The sequence below is a fragment of the Mobula hypostoma genome, chromosome 5 (genome assembly GCF_963921235.1).
Source record: "Mobula hypostoma chromosome 5, sMobHyp1.1, whole genome shotgun sequence".
Classification (NCBI taxonomy): Eukaryota; Metazoa; Chordata; class Chondrichthyes; order Myliobatiformes; family Myliobatidae; genus Mobula; species Mobula hypostoma.
The window spans coordinates 114515194-114536528 of record NC_086101.1 but is presented as its reverse complement, the minus strand read 5'-3'; the positions used below and the strand labels follow the sequence as shown (position 1 = coordinate 114536528).

General features: G+C 40.9%; 1 long non-coding RNA gene across 1 annotated transcript; it reads right to left on the bottom strand.

Moving 5' to 3' along the window:
• Window positions 1-2286: 2286 nt before the first annotated feature.
• On the bottom strand, window positions 2287-18592 carry LOC134346263 (uncharacterized). Its single transcript, XR_010017882.1, has 3 exons — window positions 18463-18592; window positions 11582-11644; window positions 2287-2325 (listed from the first exon to the last, which is right to left on the bottom strand). It is a non-coding gene; the product is annotated as an uncharacterized LOC134346263 (long non-coding RNA).
• Window positions 18593-21335: the final 2743 nt, after the last annotated feature.

Below are 21335 nucleotides of genomic sequence, written 5' to 3'. Positions count from 1 at the left end.
TTTATATAGGCTGTGTATTTATCATATCATTCCTGCTTTTACTATATGTTAGTGTTACTTTAGGTTTTATGTGCTATTTGGTATGATTTGCTAAGTTATTTTTTTGGGTCTGGGAACGCTCAAATATTTTTCCCATATAAATTAATGGTAATTGCTTCTTCGCTGTACGCCATTTTGGCTTACAAAAGGTTTCATAGGAATGCTCTACTTTCGGATAGCGGGGGAAACCTGTATATGTACTTTGACAATAAAGTTACTTTGAACTTCCATTACTGGCAGCATTAAGCACATTTAAAAACATCATCCGGTCATTGTATTCACTTCAGGACGTTCAGTTCCATCCAGGTCTGTACGGAACAGAATCCGGGATGTTGAGGACAAACTGTTGCCAATATTTGTACATACTTCTAACAATTGAGGCCAAGGACAAATTTCTACATTTTACACTTTTTTCTTCGTTTAATATGAAATTTGCCTCTCTCACATCTGATTTGGCCCTGTTTTATACCAATCTCCAGCTATCTTTTTGAAAATAAATCAAGTCTCTGCTTCTCAAAAAAGTTAAATCAGACTGAAGTTGCAAATCTTCCAACATTGTCTTTTGATTTTCATGAATTAAGGACTAATTTGAATGATTAATCCAAGAGATGAATTATAAATGCATGAAAAAGATTGTCAAGAGTTGAGGAAAAAGGGTCACGAATAATCTAAATCAAAAGCAGAAATTGCTTGAAATCAGGCTGTGTCTGTGGGAAGAGAAACAGAGTCAATACTTAGGTTGGACCTATTGGGTTTTTATAGTATTTTCTGTTTTTCCTTTGGATATCAAGACATTTTGTTCAATTAGCTGAGGAAACGAAAGGAAATGAGTTGAATAGACGTATGGGGAATTAGGTCAAGTAATAAAACTTCCATAAATATGCCAAAAAGAATTAACAACCTTTATAGTTTTTAAATTTAATTTTTCAAGGTATGTTCTCACCTCTAATTTACTTTGCGGAAATGATTTTGAGCCTTCTGGTGAAGATGCTTCGGTGGAGGGCCAGAAGCAGTGGCAGCACTTACACTAAATAGTGATGAAACAGCAACATTTTACCAAGTCAGGATTTTATGCGACCTGAAGGGGAACCTAAAGATACTGGTGGTCTATGATCATCCACACTGATCTCTGGGACACTAATCCTATTTCTAATGCAATCATTTCATACAGTGAGTAACAAACCCATATATGAAATTTCTATTTAGTTCAAATTAGGCTCCAAAATCCATTAGAAAGCAAAATGAGCTCATTAAATGTTTAAATACTGCAATGTCACTTCATGTCTTTCACTATTTCCTCCACTAAGCACCACTGTCTTCATGATCATCAACATCTTAAACTTTTCTTTACCTACAATTATATGTCATTGTTCAAATTTAAACATAAGTGATTCTGGGGTTGAAGGGCTTGTCATATGAGAAGTGTGTGATGGCTCTGGGCCTGTACTCACTGGAATTCAGAAGAATGAGGGGTGACCTCATTGAAACCTATCAAATGTTAAAAGGCTTCGATAGAGTGAATAAGGAGAGGATATTTCCTATGGCAGTGGAGTCTAAGACCACAGGATAGAGCCTCAGATTACAGAAGTGTTCTTTTAAAATGAAGCTGAGGAGGAATTTCTTTAGCCAGGGAATGGGGTATCTGGGGAATCTGTTGCCATAGGTGGATGTGGTGACCAAGTCCTTGGGTATTTTTAAGGCAGAAACTAATAAATTCTTGATTAGTTAGGGTAGGAACGGATATGGAGAGAAGGCAGGAGATTAGGTTTGAAGAGGGAAAATAGATCAGCCATGATGAAATGGCGGAGCAGACTTGATGGGCAAAATAGCCTAATTCTCCTCCTATATCTTATGGTTTTATGGTATTCCAGCCAAGCATAATAGTATCAGTACTCATTATAACATTTAGTTCATCGATTAAGGTCTGAGGTAGTATATTTCAGAACCACACCTTATTTGTTTTAATTGTGCATCCAACACCTTTGGTCTTGTGCTTGGCCTTCTCTTCAGTGTTCTTATTATTGATGTTTCCTGGTTTGTTGACATACCCTTCATCAAGACATGTCTTGACCTGTTTCTGCTCCAGAACAGATCTCCCTTTTTGTGAAAAGTTCTTCTGGCCTTTCCTTTCCACTTCCAAACACAGATTTTCTGTGCTTTCTCCATTCTGGCCCTTAATCACAGCGGATAAATTTTCACGCACCTCTTTCTTCTTTTTCAGTTTTAGGATGCCCTTCCCAGTCTGGAGTATAAGGTTTCCGCCCTTCTTTATGTCCTTCTCAATACCTGAATATAAGAAAAAAAGTTTTGTGACTTGCTATTTTTTAGTTTTCCAGTAATCATTCTTAGAAAAATAATCTACACAGTCTGACAAGACCATTGTGTACTCTGGATCCCCACTCAGTTCAGATAAGTATAAACATTTCCCCAAAATCATAGGGAGGAATATTGAAAGGCTAGAAAGCAAAAAAGATACTGTTACCAAGAGTGGGGTTGAGTTGGACATGAATAGCACTAAAAACAGGTGACATTGCCTGGGATGATTGAGATACAGGTCATATCTCCCTACTTTTCAATAATTGAAAATCAAAAATCTGCAGGTGCCAGAAATCTGAAATAAAAACAAAAAGTCCAGATTAGGCAACATCTGTAGAAAGAGAAACACCCTTGTTCAGTGGGGCACTTTCTCCTGCAGAATTGGATTTAAAATAGTTTGGATTCTGGGGGAATTGTCAGGGTGTTCTCTGTCCAGGACTTTTGATTGCATAGTTCCACCAAATCAAAACAGAAATTCAGGAACACTCAGCAAACAAGAGTAACAGACCTTTAACAGTTTCTCTTCTCAGATTCACCTGGCCTGTCAAGCCTTTCCAGCATTTTCTGTTTTATAATCCCTGTATTTCAGTTCAATTAACATTATTCTTTAGGCCTATTCTACATCACACAACCCATAAATGACTGCAGATGCTGGAATCTGGAACAAAAGGCAGCACCTTGGGAGAACTCAGCAAGTCAAGCAGCATTGGTGGAAGCAAAAGCTGAATGTCAATGCTTCAGGTCAAAATTCCCGACTCACTCAACCTGAAATGTCAATGTGTACCTTCTGCTTCCATGCAGTCACTTATGGGTTGTGCGACTTCTCCCAGTGGCTTAAGTGGTTTTTAACCCATAATGAATTACTGGCAGTGAGATGGCTACAGTTTATTTAAATCTCATTTTATAAAATGAGATAGGAGTGGATAAATTTACCCAATATGGTAACTTATTTTAATTTTCTAAGTGCACATTTAACAAGAACTCTTTTGGAAAATATTAATTAATAGTTTAGCAGTTGTTTCTTACTTGAAACAGAAAGTCAGTATTCAAATAGTACTGAACTAGTGAATAAACCTCTGAAGGAGTACTTTACTTTACTTTATACTTTATTGTTGCCAAACAATTAGTACTAGAACGTACGATCATCACAGCGATATTTGATTCTGTGCTTCTCACTCCCTGGATTACAAATATTAAATATTAAAAATATTTAAAATAGTTAAAATTAGTGAATATTAAAACTTTAAATTATAAATCATAAATAGAAAATAGAAAAATGGGAAGTAAGGTAGTGCAAAAAAACCGAGAGGCAGGTCCAGATATTTGGAGGGTACGGCTCAGATCCGGGTCAGGATCCGTTCAGCAGTCTTATCACAGTTGGAAAGAAGCTGTTCCCAAATCTGGTCGTACGAGTCTTCAAGCTCCTGAGCCTTCCCCCAGAGGAAAGAGGGACGAAAGGTGTGTTGGCTGGGTGGGTCGTGTCTTTGATTATCCTGGCAGCACTGCTCTGACAGCGTGCGGTGTAAAGTGAGTCCAAGGACGGAAGATTGGTTTGTGTGATGTGCTGCGCTGTGTTCATGATCTTCTGCAGCTTCTTTCGGTCTTGGACAGGACAACTTCCATACCAGGTTGTGATGCACCCTAGAAGAATGCTTTCTACAATGCATCTATAAAAATTAGTGAGGGTTTTAAGGGACAGGCCAAATTTCTTTAGTTTTCTCAGGAAATAAAGGCACTGGTGGGCCTTCTTGGCAGTGAACTCTGCTTGGTTGGACCAAGTCGGGTCATTTGTGATATTGACCCTGAGGAACTTAAAGCTTTTGACCTGTTCCACTTGCACACCACCGATGTAAATTGGGTTGTGCGGTCCACTACTCCTTCTGAAGTCAACAAGCAATTCCTTCGTCTTGCTGACATTGCGGGATAGGTTATTGCCTTCGCACCATGCCACCAAGGTTCTTAATTTCCTCTCTGTACTCAAACGCATGATTACCCGAGATACGGCCTACAATTGTTGTGTCATCAGCAAACTTATATATTGAGTTTGATGGAAACTTGGCTGCACAATCATGGGTGTACAGTGAGTACAGCAGGGGGCTGAGTACACAGCCTTGTGGGGCACCAGTGCTCAGAGTGATTGTAGAGGAAAGCTTGTCCCCTATTTTTACAGCCTGGGTCCTGTCTGTGAGGAAGTTGAAGATCCAGCTGCAGATCTGAGTGCTAAGACCCAGGTTCCGGAGCTTAGGAATCAGTTTATTTGGAATGATGGTATTAAAGGCAGAGCTGTAGTCAATGAAAAGGAGTCTTACGTATGCATCTTTATTCTCCAGGTGTTCTAAGGAGGAATGTAGAGCGAGAGAGATGGCATCTGTCGTTGACCTGTTGCTCCAGTAGGCGAATTGCAAAGCGTCGAGGCTGTGGTTGATGTGTGCCATAACCAATCTCTCGAAGCACTTCATAGCAATTGATGTCAGAGCCACAGGTCGATAGTCATTCAGGCATGTCACCTTGCTCTTCTTCGGCACTGGGATTATCGTTGCCTTCTTAAAACACGAGGGGATCTTAGACTGAAGCAAGGAGCAGTGGAAGATGTCCTGGGACGCCATCTGGGCCCATCGCCTTCCTTGGATTTATCTTTAGGAAGGCCTTTCTAACGTCCTCCTCGGTGACGATGAATCTCGATGCCACCAGGTCCGGTTCATCCGGAGGGAGCGGGACACTCTTCTGTTCGAATCTTGCGTAGAATATGTTAAGTTCGTCAGGAAGAGAAGCGCCACAGTTATTGATATTCCCAGCCTTTTCTTTGCGCCCAGTGATCTCAATTAGACCCTGCCATAGTCTACTGGCATCCCTCTGGTTAGCCTGGGCTTCCAACTTGGCTCGATATTGCCTCTTGGCGCCCTTAATGGCTTTCTGGAATTCACGCCTGGATTCCGTGTAGCGACTGGTATCCCCAGACCTAAAAGTCGCAGCTCTAGCCTTTAAAAGGGACCTGACCTCATAATTCATCCAAGGTTTCTGGTTAGGGAATACCCGGATCGTCTTGCGAGATACACAGTCCTCCATGCATTTCCAAATAAAGTCCCTGACATCTGAGGCATACTCATCGATGTTAGCTGCCAAGTCCTTAAATACTAACCAGTCCACTGATTCAAAGCAGTCACGGAGGACCTCATCCGTTACCTCCATCCAATGCGACACTACTTTTGACACCGTGACCTCCCGTTTCAGTTTCTGTAAGCCGGGAGGAGGAGTACAGCCTGATGGTCTGATTTTCCTAAGAGAGGTCATGGGATGGAACGGTAGGCATCCTTGACTGCTGTGTAGCAGTGGTCAAGTATATTCGGGCCTCTAGTGGGGCAGGAGACATGTTGATATAACTTTGGCAGGGCCTTTCTGAGGTTGGCCTGGTTAAAGTCCCCGGCTGTAATGAGCAAAGATTCCGGATACCTGGTCTCAAGTTCACTGATGTTGGCATATAGTATGTTCAGAGCACACTCCATGTCCGCCTGGGGGGGAATGTAGACTGCTGTCAGTATGACCAAGGTGAATTCCCGTGGCAGATAGTAGGGACGACACTTCACCGACAGATGTTCCAGGTCCGGGCTGCAGGAGCTTGTCAGTGCCACTGTGTCCGAGCACCACCCAGTGTTGATCAGTAGTCAGACACCACCTCCCCTCGTCTTGCACGAAGACGCCGTGCGGTCCATCCGATGGATCGAAAATCCCTCCGATGGCACAGTCAGGGGTGGCAGGGGAGAGCCAGGTCTCGGTGAAACAGAATACACAGCAGTTCTGCATCTCCCTGCAGTAGGTGAGTCTCCCTTTAAGATCATCCATCTTGTTCTCTATGGCTTGCACATTAGCTAGTAGGATGGTGGGCATAGGGACCCTGAAGCCCCTCAGCTTCAATCTGACCAGCAGCCCAGCTCTTTTCCTACGCTTCCTCAGTAAATAGTGCATCTTTTCAGGCTTCCATCGATGCAGTGTGTTGTTGTCAGCTCTTTGAGGTAGGCGGACACGTCCCGCGGGAATCAATCGGCAGGTCGCATCGTCATGCGCTCTGGGTCGGACCGAGTAACGGGGGAGGCTCCGCTGCCACTTCCAGCTGCCGAGGGCCCGGGCTATCAATTGGGTCTTGAATACTTCAAGTGAACTGAAAATACAGGGCCAAACAGAGAAGGTCTGATTCCTGATTCCTGATCAATGCCAAGTTAGGTGATTTTAGCCAGAGAATCACTTTGAGAGGAACTATTTCTCTCATGCTTCAAGCGCAATAAAATAGGTATTAGGAAAGGAGCAAGATAAATTATTATAGTCATATGGAAAACAAAGTCAGTACCTTAAAACAACAGAAATTGGAAGAGGGTAAGCTAAGATCCAAGAGATTCTACAAAATGTTAAATTCAAATCATCACACCTGCAACAAATTTAAAGGCACAGGAACACCTCCCATTGAATAGTGCACACAGTTGTGTTGTGTACATAATCATACCTCACTGAAAAAAAAAGACTCAATAAACTTGTCTTCAGAATCAGAATCAAGGTTTAATATCATTAGCATACAGTATGTCATGAAATTTGTTGTTTCGCAGCACAATGCAATATATAATAAAAACAATAAATATAAAATAAATACATATAAAAAAAGAAAATTAAAGTAAATAAGTAGTGCAAAAAAAAGAGAAAAAGTAGTGAGGTAGGGCTCATGGGTTCAATGTCCATTCAGAATCTAATGGCAGAGGAGAAGAACCTGCTCCTGAATTGTTGAGTGTGTGCCTTCAGGCTCCTGTACCTCGTCCCTGACAGTAGCAATGAGAACAGGGCATGTCTTGGATGAAGGAGGGTCTTTAATGATGGGTGCCACCCTTTTGAGCAACGCCTTTTGAAGATATCCTGGATGCTGGGGAGGTTAGTGTCCATGATGGAGCTGAGTTTACAACTTTCTGCAGAGATTTACATTCTTGTGTAATAGCTCCCCCCCCACACACCATATCAGATGGTGATGCCAACAGTTAAAATGTTCTCCATGGTACATCTGTAGAAATTTGTGGGTGCCTTTGGTAACATAACAATTCTCCGCAAACACCCAAAGAAAAATAGCCGGTCATGCCTTCTTTGTAATTGTATCAATATGTTGGGCCACAGATAGATCCTCAGAGATGTTGACACTCACGAAGCTGAAACTGCTCACCCTTTCCACATTTGTTCCCACGATGACAACAGGTGTGTGTTCCCTCGACTTCTCCTTCCTGAAGACCCCAATCTGTTCTTTGATCTTACTGACATTGAGTGCAAAGTTGTTGCTGCGACACCACTCAACTAGCTGATCTACCTCACTCCTGTATGCCTCCTTATCACCATCTGAAATTCTGCCAACAATTACTTATGCAGTCAGCAAACTTATAGTTGGCATCTGAGCTGTGCCTAACCACGCAATTGTGGGTGTAGAGAGAGTAGAGCAGTGGGCTAAAGCACGCATCCTTGAGGTACAGCAGTGTTGATTGTCAGCGAGGAGATGCTATTTCGGATCCACACAGACTGTGAGGAATCAAGGATCCAGTTCAATCTAGAAATTAATGTGAGGTAAAGATACTGGTGGCAACTTTTAAATACTCAATCTGTTTTGGCGCTCCATTTTAATTGCAACTTTTGCGAAAGATCGAATTGCAAAGTTAAGAATGGAATGGCGATAAGATTTTGACTTTAAATTTAATGAGGTCCAAATATTCTGTCTTCAATTTAATCTCGGAAACAGTTAAGGTAATTGTAACTATGGGCCCTAATCATTTGACAGCTAGAGGAACTATTCTAATGTTTGCAACAGCAAGGCCTTCAGCTGAGAATGGGTTACAAATCCATTGATTTTCTCTCTGTGGATCAGAAGCAGAGAGGAAATATTCAAATTCTTGGAGAGATGATTTTAGATTAGATCATACAATTTCACTTTGGAGAGTGAGATTGATATCTTTGTAGTCATCAATAGCCAATTGACGTAAAGATTAGAAAGATGTATAAACAATTGTGCCCAACACATTCCACATCTTCATAGTATCATTCATTTTATAGTTTCCTCAAATAGTTTTTATTTTATCTCTCTTGATTTTACCTCCATTTTAAGTGGAAACTTAGTCATGTTTCCAAGCCGACTTTTGTGCCTTAGTCAAACATCACATCTTTACGTGCTAGTTTGAAAAAGATTCTGTCATTAGAATATATTAGAGTGACAGTTATTACCACCTAACAACACTAACACACTACACCTCCACAACCTCCCTTAGCAATCAAATACACACTGCCTGATCTAGGGCTCATGGATTCAAAATATTAAGTAGTTGTAATTGAAATGGAAGCTTATTAATTCAAATAATTATGGGCTTTGGAGTTCTCTGTCTTTGAAAGATCTGAACAGATAGTTGTTAATTACATTAAAGACTGAGATTAATAAATTTATAGATCCTAAGGAAATAACCTGATAAGGTATCGATGGGAAACTGATGGTCAAGTTAAGGATTGAAGGCAGAACAGAATCAAGGACTGTTAGGCGAGAACCTACACACTGGATAGAAGCTTCCTTCACTGTGCTATCAGAATTTGGAACAGCCTTCCAGATGCTGTGGTTGGAAACATCTGCAACGATGGGGTCCAAGCTTTCAAGAGTCGAGTGCACAAACACCTATCATCTCTGGGAGGGAAGGCACATGCTTCTTCATAAGCTATCATGAAGGGGACCAAGATGGCAATGCTTGGTTGTTAGTAGGTAGGGTTAATAACTGACTTTCAAGAGCACTTGTGAGTTATGTTCCGGCTGGACTTAGTCGTTAAACTGCTGGAGAACAGTGTGGAAAGAACAGGTGTTGTTTTCTCCCGGTAGGGATTAGTTTTTAATTCCAAGTGCTCCTGGCACGTTTTGTCACTCTGCAACCTTATCCTTCAATCTCTTTGAAATATGGAGGATGGCATGTATATAAATGTCTCTCTCCAGTAGAGTTCATCATGATCATCATGACTCCAGTATTTCTACCATTTTTTAATGTTTCTTAATTGTACATGATTTTTTTGTGTTCTGTCGCTGAGCAGCAGTGAACCATCTGATTGGACTATCAGAGTTCTCTTTGGGAACTAGTTGACTTGGTCAGCATTTCTGATCTGGCTATTGTTCACGATGGCACATACATACATACATACATACATACATACATACATAAATAAAGGCCCTCCCCCCACCCCCATTAGGTTTCACATAGATACAAAAATATAATCAATATAAACAGTTATTTCAACAGCATATAGGACATTTACATCCTGTGGTAAACAAAACACTCTGTTAATTAAATAAATAGTCCATACAGTTAATAAGAGGCTAAACAAGGGACTAAAAATACAAAGGATTTAAAAACTGATTACACTGTATTTAACCAATTTCTAAAAGAGTACAAGAAATCTGTTTACTCTGTTTCAATAAAGATCATGTTTTATCAGCATAATGCTTTCATACAATCTTCCATATCTTCATAAAATAACAACTTCTCTTTATTTATAATACCTTGGAGTTTGAGATGTGGTAATCTAGACAAGCAGAACTGCAGATTACATGTAAGGAATAAGATTTTATTCAAAAGCTTATGTTACACAGTTACATAAATACTTTGGAATACTGCACATTTATCTGGGATCTAAGCAATGCATTCTTAGAGACAGCTCATACTGAGGTTTTACTTTCCTAAGTTTTGGGGTTATTTTATTTTCCTGTGGATTACTTTCTGAACAATCTGCAGAGTAAACTATCTTATATCACCAGAGCAAAATGCACACTGATTGTATTCAGCATTGTTGAATTAAAGGGGATTAAATGTGAGATGATGAGTACATTCAACAAAGAATATTTAGGTACAAAGTGACTGCAGATGCTGGAATCTGGAGCAGCATGTGCGATATTGGGGGTACCCAAGCAGCACCTGTGGATAGGTTCACACACTTTATATGGACTGAAAAATACAGTATGTTCATATACATTGAGCACTGGTAAGCAAAGATATGTTTTACATTTTCTAATAACTCTTGATGGGATAACATGCCAGAGATACATATGTATGGGATTTAATGCTAAGTGTTACTCGGCCATTTCAGCACAATGACATCATGGTCTATCAAACAGTGACTTCATCTCTTGGCCAGAGTTCCTTGATAGTGATCTAAAATGAGGTCTTTTCCATTTACAATGGCACAATCCAGCACTCTAGTTGAGGTTAACAAATACAGATCGGTAACAATATGGACCTTCTGGCCTCCAAAGCAGTACCTTTACCTACTAAGCCATTTGAGCAGAAAGTACAAATCAGGGTAGCATTGCTTTGCTCATTGTCTGAACATTCATCTAAGGAAATGAGCAGTAAACAGTAAAAATTGCTTTGTTGTTAACACAGATAGAGTGAATATACAGATTACTTCATTACTACAATGCTTTGAGATCAAGAGTCCATCTTATCATAATAGTCTTATAACAGCACGATGGAAGCTGTCCTTGAGACTGATGGTTTGTCTTTCAGATGTTTGGATCTTTTACCCAGTGGGAAAAGGGAGAAGAGAGAGTGTCCAGGATTGGTGGGAGTCTTTGATTATGTTGGCTGCTTTCCAGAGGTGGCAAGGAGCAACGACAGAGTCCATGGAGGGGAGGCTGGTTTCTGTATTATGCCGAGTTAGAGCTGTGTCCACAAGTTTCTTGTGGCAGCTATTGCCCAAATGAAATGCATCCAACCTTTGCTTTGTTGTTAGCAACTACTTCTACCATGGACAATGAAACCATACTCTGATCCACTGGATCCTGCATCTCTCCACCGCCAAATGTGCCATACCAAGCCCAGAAATTCAAAACTCTGCCGTACAAGCTGCATAGTAACCCTGAGGAAAACATTTCATCACAAAGAGTTGGAGGAGCAGAAAATATATTTAGAAATAAGGCTACATATATGATGTGAAAACAATGCCCTCAGAATTCCGCAGCACACAAAATATTCAAAATTCCTTAGTCCATTATTTTAAAGGATCAATACACTGGTATTTAACGTCAGTAAAAATAATTTACTATAAAAGCAGCAATCTATCTTCAGTGTAGTTCTGACTGATGTCACATGATAGAGATCCATGCAGCAAAATTGGTCAGAATATGGAAATATTAAGTGTTTTGCTCCTCCATGGACATAGTGAGTATCTGAGTATAACTTACCGTTACTGGCTGCAGTCATCTTGATTTCATCAGGATTGTCAGTACAGCACAGTTTCCTTAGCTCTAGATAAAGCAAGCATTAATAAACACAAACAAATTAAAATCTTCTATTTTGGGAGATGTATTATTTTACAGCGAGGTGAGGACAGAAATCCCCTATGGTAAGATCAGTTTTCATAAGATAAACCACATTACTAGTTATTACAACACAAATACTAAACATATCAAAACAGCCTTTTACTATTCCGCATATCTTACATCCTAAATATATACTAATGTTATTCTATACAGTATCATAGATGACAGCAATCAGAAATGTCCAGACTTCCCTGTTGCTGTCTTTTATGATTTTGTTAGAAACTCACATCAGAGAATACCTTTATGAGTAATAGTTAATGGATCCCGGACTTACTGTCAGTTCGCCGGCAGATGGTAAGAGCGGGCTCCCTCTCCTCTGCCCCTCTAACCCTCAACACAGGTGCCCCTCAGGGCTGTGTCCTAAACCCACTCCTTTACTCTCTGTATACCTATGTCTCTATGTCGCCACCCACAGCTCCAATTTGCTAATTGAATTTGCTGATGACACTACACTGATTGGCCTAATCTCAGATAATAATGAGGCAGCCTACAAAGAAGAAGTCATCACCTTGACACGGTGGTGTCAAGAAAACAACCTCTCCCTCAATGTCATAAAAACAAAGCAGCTGGTTGTGGACTACAAGAGGAATGGAGACAGGCTAACCTCTATTGACATCAATGAATCTGGGGTTGAGAGGGTGAACAGCTTTAAGTTCTTCGGCATACACATCACCGAGGATCTCACGTGGTCTGTACATACTGGCTGTGAGATAAAAAGAAGGCACAACAGCTCCTCTTTCACCTCAGTTGAAGAAGTCTGGTATGGGACCCAAATCCTAAGAACTTTCTACAGGGGCACAATTGATAGCATCTTGACTGGCTGCATCACTGCCTAGTATGGGAATACTTCCCTCAATCGCAGAACCCTGCAGAGAGTGGTGTGGACAGCCCAGCGCATCTGTGATGTGAACTTCCCACTATTCAGGACATTTACAGAGACAGGTGTGTGAAAGGGGCCCGAAGGATCATTGGAAACCTGAGTCACCCTAACCACAAACTGTTCCAGCTTCTACCATCCAGGAAACAGTACCGCAGCATAAAATCCAGGACCAACAGGCTCCGGGACAGCTTCTTCCACCAGGCCATTGTATTTCTATGTTATACTGACTGTTGAGTTGTACATACTATTTATTATAAATTACTATAAATTGCATATTGCACATTTAGACAGAGACGTATATAGATTTTTACTGCTCATGTATATGAAGGATGTAAGAAATAAAGTCAATTCAATTTAATAAAGTTATTACAAGCAACACGCACAAAATGGGGGAGGAACTCAGCAGGCTAGGCAGCATTTATGGAAAATGTTTCCAATGCTTAAAATATACTGTAGCTTCTTGATACACTTCTCATCAAAGCGGCACCTTGCAAATGCAGAGGGACATTCAAGACATAGCAAAAAGGTGAATGGGAAGTATACATGTACAAACACACACACACACACAGTGAGCTTCTCCTGAAGACCCCTTTCAGGACTAGGAACTGCACAACCACTAATTTAGTGCACTATTCTGGGTACGAAGTACCACTGCATTTACTTCCTTTTTTTGGACCATTTTCATTATTTTCCTTTGGAGGGGTTCCAAATAGTTGTATTAACATACCAAAATAAGGATGAAATCCAACTTCTGGACACACTTTACCACAGTTGCCACTTGAACAGTTCCTGTGAAGTCTACTCAAACCTAACCTATCAACAGACTAACTCGACAAGTAGGCTGTCAATTTCTCTCTACCTGACCTGATACGAGCTACTTATATATCTTGGGTTCAGATCAGGGATATAATCTGATAAAACATACAGTTTCCAAACAAGTAAAGCTGTACCATGCTGACCCAGTTTATATGCAGAACAGCAAAATTTCACTGCATACAAGTCAGAATTAATAAATCTGATTCCAATATTATTTTATCAATTTTTTTTGCAATTACCTTTGAGTTGGTTTGAGAATAATAGAGTCAAGCACGATAAGTGTTATAAGGTTCCTTAAGGTTGTTATAACCTGGGGGTGATAGTGGGGATAAGCTCCCACTATGGCGTGCAGCTCAAGTAGTCTCTGACAACCAAGTTTAGCTCCCGGCCTACACATGTGGCTTAGCTACTATGTCTAGTGGAACCGTTTCTACTGACAGGAGAAGAGGTAAAGGTGGGTTACTGGCACCTTAAAACCAGTCGCTTTGGGCAAATGGGGCTCATCAGCCGTGGTTGGCAGCTCATCTAGGAGGAAATCTTTGATCTCAAACCTCTGTTGCCATGCGGTAATACCCAATCATAGGGGAAGGCTTCAGGAGTAAACCCTGAGGGAAATATCCAGAGCTGGAGTCTCTAAGGCAGTCCTACATTGAGTTCAATGCCAACTAGCAACTCCTGCAATGCTGCTGGTGCCGAATTGCATAGATCTCTGCCGTTCCTTTGGGTTCATCAGATGCGTGGAGAGGGGGACTTGTTACATAGGCAACAGCTTCCTCCACATTGTACTGCTCAGGCTTGCATATCTAGACTGCTAGGACACAACATCCATGATGGACCCTGACCAACGGGTGCCTCACTGCCGCTATGTCACAGTTTGGATTGGGTATGCGCAGGCTGGGTTCGGGTTAGGTTTTGATTTTATACCCAAGGAAATGTTTACTAGTTTCCAACATTATTTTAATTGATGAAACAAAAAATGCAACAATTGATCTTCACCAATCCAAACATATGCCTAAGACTCCACAAAAAGTTACTAAATCAGTACCAGCTATGTTCCAATCCTTAAAGGCTGATAAAGTCTATGTCTCATATACCCTATCATACTCCCATATATGTTCAAGTATGCTACTTGTTTAAACTTGTGGTAACTTGGTTTAAATGTCTAGGAAATCCAAATGTACTTACTGATTCGTGAGTCCTCTACACAATTAGCTTTCTTTAGAGATAACTTTTTAAAAGAGAACATCCTAATCAATTCAAGAAGACTCTCAAACACTGGCAGTGATAGAAACAATAAGGCTCTAAAGGGTAACACAAAGGAAAAACTCTGAAAACAAGTATTTTTGGCCTGCAGGAGAAAATGAAATCTATCACTTCATTATCTCGACGTCTTCACAACAGTTCTGAAGAGTCCATAAGCAGAGCTGATTAGTCTTGCACTGCACACATTTATAAATAGGCAAAAAAATCCACCATGATCCTTACTGATCTAGATATTCAGAACAGAGGTAACATTGTGTCTGCTTTGTTACAGGTTGCTCAACATCTGTTCCTGCTCCGGCTGTACTTCTTTTTCCATACCTGATGCAGTCTAGAGCCGTCAACAGAAAAGTGATCAGTGTTCAACAGAACTAGATTTGCGGTCAGCTGGTACTAGATCTCATTAGCCTTTACTTTCTCCAAACTCCCCCATGAATGAGGAACACATCAGCTTTGTTCACAAAAAGAGATCTTCCCTATGTATACATCTGGTCATTGTAGACTGCATAACTTCCTCCTTGATTGGACCCTTTCTTAAAGAAAACAATCAATTTCTAATCATTTTAATAAATAGTTAAAAAGACCTCAAGTGATGAAGTGATGATATGGATCAGCCCATTGTTCAAAAGGAACCCACATGTGTCAGGTACAAAGGATGGAGGCTGAAGTTATATACAGTCGGCCCTCCTTATCTGCGAGGGATTGGTTCCGGGACCCCTCGTGGATACCAAAAAACGCGGATGCTCAAGTCCCTTATTCCAGTGGTCCCCAACCACCGGGCCGCAAAGCATGCACTACTGGGCCATGAGGAAATGATATGACTTGGCGATATGAAGTGATATGAGTCAGCTGCAACTTTCCTCATTCCCTGTCACGCCCACTGTTGAGCTTGAGCGCACTCGAAGTCATTACGCACGTGAGGTCATTACCCACACGAGGTCATCAGTCGATATGAGTAAAAAACAAACGTCGCTTGAGAGTTTCTTTGGAAGAGGTGGAAGAGGACATAAAAGGCCTAACGATGATGATAACGCAGAGGCAGCTGAGGCAGAGACTGCAAAAAAAAAGAAAGCTTCCTTCAACAGAAAATACAACGAGTCGTACATAATATGGCTTTATTGCGACCGGTGACTCGCACGCTCCAAGCCCCCTGTGTGTGATATGTGGAGACAAGCTGTCCAATCGCTACAGAGATTTCTTTCAGGAAAAAAGTCACCACTGGCAGCACACTTCAGTGACGAGGAGTGGATAGCAAAACTTGCTTATCCGTGTGACATCTTAAACCTGCTCAATGAACTCAATTTGTCACTTCAGGGGAGAATGACAACTGTCTTCAAGTTGGCAGATAAATGTGTCTGCTTTCAAAGCCAAACCGAAAATGTAGGGACGGCGAGTGGACAGGGGCATATTTGACATGTTCCCAACATTAGCTGGGATTTTGGGAGAGACTGAGGCTGCACCGTCTTTCTCACAACTGGTGTGCGCTCACCTGACTTCGCTGTCGACAGAATTCGAGCGTTACTTCCTAACTGCAAATGATCCAAGCCATGCAAAGGAATGGGTCCGTGACCCATTTGTGAATGTCCCTGGTGAATCAACCATGTCAGCGCGGGAAGAAGATCAACTACTCGGGCTTGCAAATGACGGTGGGCTGAAAAGTATGTTTGACATAACATCTCTGCTGGCATTCTGGATCAAAGTCAAGGCTGAATATCCTGTGATAACCACAAAAGCACTAAAAACGTTGCTTCCATTTCCAACATCATATCTTCGCGAAGCAGGATTTTCCGCAATGAATGCAACGAAAACGAAATTGCGGAATAGACTGGACATAAGGAACCCCCTTCGAGTACCACTGTCTCCCATCACCCCTCGATGGGACCATCTTGTTGCAGGGAAACAAGCCCAGGGCTCCCACTGATTCACCGATATTGGTGTGTTGCAATGATTTTATATGTTCATACGAGGAAAATATGCGCTGTGTGTTTAATATCCAAACATTACTTAAAATGTTATGATGCTATTGAGTTATAAGTGACTTATAATTGACTTATCACTATATTCATGGGAGGAAAATATGCGCTGTATGTTTAATATTAAATTCTTTAGATGAACCCTTTTAGAAATGAAATTGAGTGTATTATTAGCCACTTACAAGTGACTTACAGTTTCACCTATATTCCGGTCGTGATTAACACCCCACCCACCCCCACCCCTCCGTCAGCCGGTCCGCAAGAATACTGACAATATTAAACCGGTCCGCGGTGCAAAAAAGCATTCACCCTGTCTCAATGCTGTGGACTTTAGGACCCAGCGGAACCCCGGACCTTATTTAATCTGTCTCAAAGTGATGGACATTTTAGGACCCGGCAGCAGAGCTCTGAACCTGCTGTGTTTCCGTTCACAAAAATAACCACGATCACAATTGAAAATAAAGTGGAAATAATAAAGCGATCGGAAAGAGGTGAAACGCCATCGGTCACTGGAAAAGCGTTAGGCTACAGTCGGTCAACGATCGGAACAATTTTAAAAGATAAAGTGAGAAAGGCCCTGCCCCGATGAAAGCTACAATTGTTACTAAGCAACGCAGTGGTTTAATTATTGGGTTTTGGGGTTTTGAGTTTTTTGATCCTCCACATCAAATGTGGATGGAGCGTACGCTCAGGAGCGGTCTGTCACTGAACCACCCAACGCTGAAACATACGTTTCTTTAAGTGTTTTATATGCATAGAAAGGTAAAATATATACCATATACTAAGACAAATGTTTGACTAACTGACGCTAAGTAATACCGGATGTACCTGTTCCGACCTACTTAGTCAGAGAACTTGCGGTTTTTTTTATCCCAATCCACGATAACCTACGCACATCCTCCCGTATACTTTAAATCATCTCTAGATTACTTATAATACCTAATACAATGTAAATGCTATGTAAAATAGTTGTTATACTGCATTGTTTATGGAATAATGAGAAGAAAAAAGTCTGTACATGCTCGAACAACAAGTGCTGGAAGAGCACTTCCGGGTTTTCTCAATTCGGGGTTGGTTGAATTCGCGCATGTGGAACTCGCGGATAAGGAGGGCCGACTGTATACACAGTATTTTATTTATATATATAATTGAATCAATAGCACTGACGAGCATTGTGTTCTAATAACAATGAAGGGAGTTTGTTAGTCCAGGGATTGCAGATGTCTGTTTTACCTTTTACTGCGATGCTGTTGATACTGTTAACAAAAGTTAATACAAAAGTAAATTTGTCATATACACCGTGAAAGTACTTGATCCTTTTTCAAAAGTTAATACTGTTCATACTGTTAATAAATCTATTGATACTGTGGTTTTATTTGAATTCTTTTGTCATTATGTATCCCTTTAGAAATTGGTAGTATTAAATCTTTTTGATTATGGGCAGACACTACAAGTGTCTAATTTTAATAGTGAACTCACTCTTCCATCACTTGCTGATTCCACCCCACTTCTGTATTCAAGATGGCTCTGTTGGTAGCTGAGGTCAAGATCTCACTGGTCTCCAGCCTTGCTGACTGCCGTTGTCATGAAGATGTAACTCAGTGAAGCACAAGTATTCCCTCTTTCTACAAATATCATCACTCATATTCTCCGACAATAGCATTCCTTAAATAAGGAACTTAGTGGTGTGAGAAAATGAATCTAAATATTCTACAGCGGCACCACCTCAGTCTTGCTCTTTGTTAGATCATGAGCTTAATTCAACATGCACAAAATGTTAATATTCAGTATCTTAAATTCTGGGCAAAACTCACCTTCAAAATCTTTCATGGTCCTTCCTCTGCAAACTCTTTGAGAAAATTAATTTGGTTCCCGTGAAGCTCACAGTTAATGTACAGTATGGTAAAGTACAGTAAACTCAATCTTCCCTCATGCACTGTCCCTGAGGATAAAGAAAAATAAAACTCAAAAATAATGTCCTTTACACAATTTAAAACTAATTTGATATTTAAGTTTTCATATTATCAAAATGATTATACAAAGTTTTTTGTATCTATATTCTGCCTGTTTTCTCTTTTCAATTTTGCTATATACAGTAGCCTTTCATTTTCTTGTTCAGTGATTTCTTAGGAACAACTTGCATTTAGATGCCTTCAACGTTGTAAAAACTATCTTCTTGAATTTCTTATCTGGCTGATAATGCTATTTATGCTAATATAAATGCATCAGTGTGTTAAATTTGAATGAAAATTTTGAAGCATTTACATTTACAAAACAACATTTAGTTCCACTGAAGATGAATACCTGGCATAAATGTCTAAAATTTTAATTGCATCTATCTTAAGTAAATTTAAGGTGGCTATAATTGTCACAGTAACACGACAGTTTCTTAGGCAGTGCCGCCTGAGGGCTCGAAGATCATGCGCATTCAACAGTGGTTTCCGACCTTGCCCTTTACGCACTGAGATGTCTCTGAATTCTCTGAATCTTTTCACAATATTATGTACTGTAGATGTTGAAAGACCTAAATTCTCTGCAATCTTGCATTGAGAAATGTTCCTTTTGAACTGATTAACAACTCTCTCACGAATTTTGGCACAAAGGGGTGAGCCACGACCCATCCTTGCCTGCAAAGACTGAGCCTTTGATGGACACTACTTTTATACTCAATCATGATACCTCACCTGCTACCAATTAGCCTGCTTAATGTGGAGTCTTCCAAACCGGTGTTACTCGAATATTCTGTGCACTTTCCAATCTTATTTTAACTCTGTCCCAACTTTTGTTGAGTGTGTTACAGCCATCAAATTCTAAATTTGTGTATACTTACAAAATACAATTAAGTTGGTCAGTAAAACTATTGAAAATCTTTTCTTTGTACTTTTGTCAGTTAAATAAAGGTTCACGTGAATTAACATATCACAGATTTTTGTTTTTATTGCATTTTGGAAAATATCCCAACTTTTCTGGAAATGGGGTTTGTACTTGCCCTCTCACCTGCTTTATCCACAGCAGCTACTTGAGCAGGGTGATAAACTTCAGTAACTCATTATCAAATAATTAATAATTTTAAATTCCAATAGTTTGGCATCTGGTTCCAATGGTTTAACAGAGCCCTATTTCTGCATTCTCTTTAAACTCACTGGAGCTTAATTTCCCAAGCTATATTTAGACTCACTAGGACCCCATTCTCTACAATTCCCTATAAACTCACCAAGGCTCTGTTTCCCACATTCCCTTTAATCTCAGCTGATTCATTGCAACATTTATTACACTAGAGTATAACATCTGAGAAAGTAAGTTAAAAATATGTTAAACACAAGCCAAGGTGCAACTTGAGATGACTCTCTCGAAATCTCGTGACAGTGTAGTCCAGGATACTGCATCCAGGACCTTAACAGGGAGAAGTACAACGGGCAAAACCAGCACTCAAGTTTGCAAACATGGTGGACCAGGTGCAATTGGAAGAGGGGGCCTTGACACAGTCTCAAATAGACCTATTTGGCAAAAGGCAATAACACAAAAGCTATGGTGGTGGAGGAAGTACAGTGACAGAAGGAGCAGTTGAGGTATGCAAGAGCAGTGTCTCAGGCAACTCAAGGACAGTGGATAAGGTGGGAAAACATGAAGAAAAGAAATTTCAGCTGGAAGGACTTATGCGAAAAGGAAGGAAGAAGGGTTAGCTTCCTTATAAGACCTGTTTATGATGTTCTCCCAACTCCCAAAAATCTGAACCAGTGACTCAGTGAAGACCCAGCTTGTCCTCTCTGTGGAAGAACAGCAAACTTCAAACACATGCTCTCATCTTGCAAAGTAAGCCTCACTCAAGGAAGATACACATGGAGGCACAACCAGGTTCTTCAGATGTCTGGCATCCATTGTGGAGAAGCAAAGATTGAATAACAACTCTAAGCCCCATGACTGGAATAACCCGAAATCCCCTTTGTCCGGCAAGGACACATAGAGCCATCCTCAGTGACAGGGTTGGTGTCAGGCATACTGGAGCCTGCCCGTGACTGGAAAATCACTGTCAACCTTCACAAATGGCTAATATTTCTCCTGGAGATAACCACTACCACCCTCAAACCAGATTTGGTCTTGTGGTCCAGCAGTCTGAACCTCAAAGCTCACAGTGCCCTGGGAAGATGCAGTCTGTGGTATATGAGCAGAAACATGTAAGATATGCTGAGCTGGCCACAGATGCTAAGCAACATGGATGGAAGGTGCAGATTATCTCAGTAGAAGTTGGCTGCAGAGGATTTGTGGCTACTTCCATGATCAGATTGCTGAAGGGATTTGGGAGTCCAAAGCCAGGGCCAGTGAACTCTTGGAGATAGTCGAGCGAAGCAGCCACTGGTTATGGATGAAGAGGAGTGACGGCATCTGAGCCCTAAAATGACCCGTGGGTGGCCAGATGTCAAGGGTGTGTACCTGAGATGTCAGATTGCACTGTTGGGCCCTCTGGAGATGTAGTGGGCTTAAACTGATGAACCATCTGGGGGGGGGGTGCCCACCTGATGGCTCCTGGGGAGCATCTGCCACACACCAAGCCCCACCTCAAGATCTCTATGCTATGACCTGAGTCAGGATCTGCTTATCGAAGGGATTGAAACATCTAGTTCTATGAGTTCGAACAGCAACTACTTGGGCAGGGTGATAAACTCCAGTAACTCTTTATCAAATAATT